The sequence below is a fragment of the Palaemon carinicauda genome, chromosome 13 (assembly GCF_036898095.1).
Source record: "Palaemon carinicauda isolate YSFRI2023 chromosome 13, ASM3689809v2, whole genome shotgun sequence".
Classification (NCBI taxonomy): Eukaryota; Metazoa; Arthropoda; class Malacostraca; order Decapoda; family Palaemonidae; genus Palaemon; species Palaemon carinicauda.
In genome coordinates, this window is record NC_090737.1 from 63,430,071 (window position 1) to 63,435,070 (window position 5,000).

The following is a 5,000-nucleotide window of genomic DNA, read 5'->3' on the forward strand; positions in this document are numbered from 1 at the left end:
AAAGATAATTCATCAATAAATCATCATCACCGAAAGAAAATACATCTCAACATAATAATTCAAAATCATCATCATCAAAAGAAAATGCACCTTAGCACAATATATCTTTGTTAAAATAATGCAATTGCATACGTTTATCATCAATATATATTTAGGAAAAACTTCCTGCTCCCTTCAAATAATTCAACACAATATTGAAACATTTTTTTTTTATTAATACTTGATAATGGAATATTCAACTCATAGTTCACTGGTTACGTAAGGCAAAATTAATAATGTTATATGTGATCAACTGTGCAAGTAATTATGAAATGCCTTTAAATTTAACTTCTATTCAAATCATATTTTCTACTACCTGTGACCTCAAAATCTCGGTCTTATTGATGTAAACACAAAAATAATTTCTTCAAAGCAAGGCAATAAATGGCAGAAAATAAATGTTCAAACATGCATATCATCAATTCAATTTAATCAAAACATTTCTGCAATAAAAATAATTATGTGTTTTGCACATTATCACTCATCAAGAGTATTACTCCTTTGTAATCAGTATTAATAAATATTTGTTAATATCATTATAGTACCTTATTTTCTCATCAATACCATCATGATAAATCATTGTTATTCAATAACATCAAAAGAAATATTTCTCACCTTTTTATAAAAATGCGTCAAAAAGTATTTAACTTCTTGTCATAAAATAATGAGTAAAACCAGAAGTCAAACATATCAGTGTCTTAAATCACCAACATTATAATTATTTCATAACAAAGAAACATATGCAATATATAACAAAGACATGTTTATGAATTTGAATCTTATTTGCACCATGTCTGCATTTTATGTTCATCTCAAGAACTTCAATTCTCAAACACATTGCCTTCAGAAAGATAAGTCATAAAACTCAAGTGACAGGAAATTAACATTTCAATGTTAAGACTTTTCTTTTAAAGAAATCATTTGCAGACTATCTCAATTAAAACACCGTATATAATCCTTTATTTCAAGGATTCATCTACTACACAGGCATACAAATCAATGTGTGTTTCCACACTTACTATTTTTAAATTTAAAATGAAAGGGTTCAATGATTATAACTCTCCATATGTACTTAACTGTATACTATTTCCTGTGTAATTATTATGGGACTAAAATACCCCTTTGAGACATTCATCTTCCAAGTTCATTATTGCTGAACATTTTATATCTTTTTTTACCAAAATCTTTTCTTTCTTCAATTTGTTAGTTATACTAGGTTTGTTTTTAACACATTATTCATCTTTTAGAATATAGATTGTTTTGATTTTTACCCTTTCTTTATAATTATTCAAGTTAACAAAATCAACATCAAAACATAATAAAATTTATTGTATACATGCATGTTTTTCCTTGTTACACGTGTTATACAAAAGATATTAATCAATGCGTCGCCTATAAAATTCAATAATAACTCCTTTGCTCTAGTGGCATCATTATTAATCAAACTTCCAAACAAAATCAATACATTTGTAAATTATCAACCACCTATGGGTTTATATTTCAACTCTCTTCATTACTCATAACTTTATCAAAAAATTTCATCCTAGTTTGCAATTCAATACTCTATTTGGTCCCTAAATTAATGGTTTGGAGAAATTTATTATTTGGACCTTCTTTGTTGATTACGGAATATATATTCAAATTCTAGGATAACACACTTATCATAATAATAAATTTTTATTAATTTTCTACCCTCAATATTTTTATGAGTGCCCAGATATTTTAGTTTCATTTCACAAGGAGTTTAGTAGTCTTTCTTAAATCTAGCTAACAAAACAAAAAAAATCTGATGTTTCCCATATACCAAGTTATTTCAAAGTATATTTGTTTTCTTCAAATAATTGTTATTAGTCTTCTATTTTGGTCCATTTATAGTTCGCCGGACATCCTCAACCCCTTTCAATTATTTTATTTGCCCCTTTTATTTCTCTATTTGAACTTGACTTGTCATGGATTATTTCCCCCTTCTTACTTCAAGAAAAATATTGCAGAGTTTTCATTAAGCACTAGTAAATTCGGGTGCATTGCCCGAGAGAATCATTTCGAAACAGGAATATCTAGTTATTTATTCTGGTCTCAAATTAATTTGTTACTTACTCAACCCTTTCTTTGTTAAATCAAGTTTTATTTAGACCAGTATATTTTTATCATAGGTTAAGTTCTTGGAACAAAGTCCCTGGTACCACCACTATAGGATTAAGAAAATGCAATCGTAATTTCTAAAGGATTCTTACCTTTACATGACCTTATATGTAGGCTTTAATTTTACAATCTCAAACATCTATGTTATGTCAACATTTGATTCATCATTAAATTCATTCTTTGATTACTGGATGTCCTACTAACTTGAGCATGAGTTTTTGTTAGTACTTTGTTAGTATGTCTGGAATTTCTATTCATGAACAAGTATTTCTCCCTATTCTTTGTATGTATTATTTTAAGCATTATGCAATCCTGTTATATGATTCCTATTTTGGGAGTAAGTCACCTACATCCTTTCTATTAACCTTTGGTTTCTCTTGTTCTATTATAATTCTTCTTAAATATAATTTCCTTAACTGACAACTGAAACAAAATATTGGTAGTTATATTTCTTTTATCATCTTCCTGTCTTTTCAAATAATCCTTCTTTTACCATCATAAACCTACCAATAAAGTGATTTTTCCTGAACAAACGTCCAGTACTATAAGGATCCTAAGATTCCCTTTATTCTTTCATCGACAATAGTCCTTCTTGGACAGCAAAATCACAATTGTTTTTATAATCAATAAGTATATATACTCTATGCCCTAGATAAATTTCTAAACTTCTCTAGACCATTATTTGGATAATCTATCCTACTCGGTTATTTTTCATTTATTTCTAAGACTACTTTCATAATTCACTACTCTTTTTCGGGTTTCACTTTTTCAATGAGACATTTCTTTTTTTAACATTTATGAGGCATCACACATTATTTTTATAACTCCTTGGTAAGAGATCGGGTTAAATTAATGTAGGATCTAAAATTCATTTCTCTTCATTATTTTTATCCTTCTATTTCATTTGCACACTACATAATTTTAAGTTAACTTTATTTTAAGGCTTGGCTTAATTAGCAAATGCTGCTTTATTATTGTCTGAGACCCTATCTTTTTTCTAAAATATATCATCTACTTCTGTCAAATCTTATTGGAGCAGGATTTCCACTTTAACCATTATTTCTCTACATATATTGAATCTATCAACACTTTTTACTTACCCTATTCAAATCTAGGGATGGGTCACTCTTTAATCTGATTCCCTATCCTGCTATTCTCCCTCTTTCTAGACTAGTTCTATTATTTTAATGGCTCTATATTCTTACTAAACTTAGTAGCATCATTCTATATAGGCTTATTCATTCCCTGACTCTAAATTCGAGAACATCATCATGTCAATAGTTTGAGGAGCTGAGGTGAGCCCGTCGACTTACGACTTCACTCTAATTTCTAACATTCCTCAAAAATGTTATTGGCCGTGAATGGATTGTATTCTTTGACCATGGTACTTATAATATTATCTCTGTATCTTACTCCTCAATAATCGAGCCAAACATTATTTATTATCGGGATAGACATTTCATTTATATTCTTAATTTTAGTTCTACTTATGATGATCTTTACTAGTCTAACGATTATCCTCTTTGGGTAATATATCTTGGGAGATTTATAAGGAGACTTGATTATTTATTTTAACACTCACAGTGTTCCTTGTGGGGCGTTGGCTGATAGGAGGTAATATTTCATGATTTGTACCGGTATGTGTAAAGGTTTTAGCAAGTTTTGTCAGGTTCTGGCGCCGAAGTTTCTATTAATTTTTAGTTGCAGCTCTTCTATTCTGCCTAACTTATCGCCTGCATTGGCTAATCTCTGCCTATTTCTCATCTATCCCTACTTTTATGCTCCTTATGGTAAATTATGCCCCTTTCTGATTACCTAACTGTAATCTCTACTCCTTTATTTTAGAAGTCATTACCTGCCATTCAGATGGGTTATTTTATCTGGAGTAGTATTAATTAATTAGTGTGCATTTATTTTCCTTCATCTGAACTGCATTATTCTCTCTTTGACCAACTCTGGCATCCTATTTTTAGTTAACCTATCTTCATATATCTGCGGGTTATTTTTATTTAGGCATCAATATGACTTCTCTCTCTAAATTCTAGCTTTTTATATTTTCAGTACTGATCAGACTTTATATTTACTTAATAGCATCATAGCTCATTTATTATTCATATGCCTATATCTTCACCTTAAATTTTTGCGCCTAACAGCAACATATTTCTTTCAATTCATATGCCTATAGCATCATTTATATCTTTTTTGCCTATATCAGCATAATTCTATAAGCCTATAGATTTATTTGCCTATGATAATAATTTCTTGGAATTCCCTTTTTATTTAGGCTATTATATTTTATTCACTGTATTATCTGTTAACATTCTATTTTATTTATATCGCGCCTATTATATATTCGCAAGGATTATATTCATTCTTGGCTACTCTTCCCATTTTTCTTAACTCTCTTATTTCTCATTGTCTTTTTAGTTAATTTCCATTTCCCTTTCTTAGTCCGGAGTCTGTTTCTTCTGTCAAATTCGTCTCATGCAAAGTGGCCAGTTTTGTAAAAGACTTGTCCTTGACAAGTAGAATCATACCCTGACTATCTTATTTTTATTTTAAGCCTGCACTTCTCACAAATAAATTCCATACTTCATCATTGTATCGTTTTTTAACGATATCTTAAGGCTCTATTGGGAAATGTTACTTGAAAAAAGGACATCTTTATTCATCAGTTGGCACATTTTGGCATTTAATTCTCTATCTAACCTGACGGTTAATACCGCTTTATTTTTACTTGTTTGCATTCCATTTCCTCAAGTCATTTATTTTCATCCTTAAAATTTGGAAGTATGTATTTCACAATATTCTATCACTGT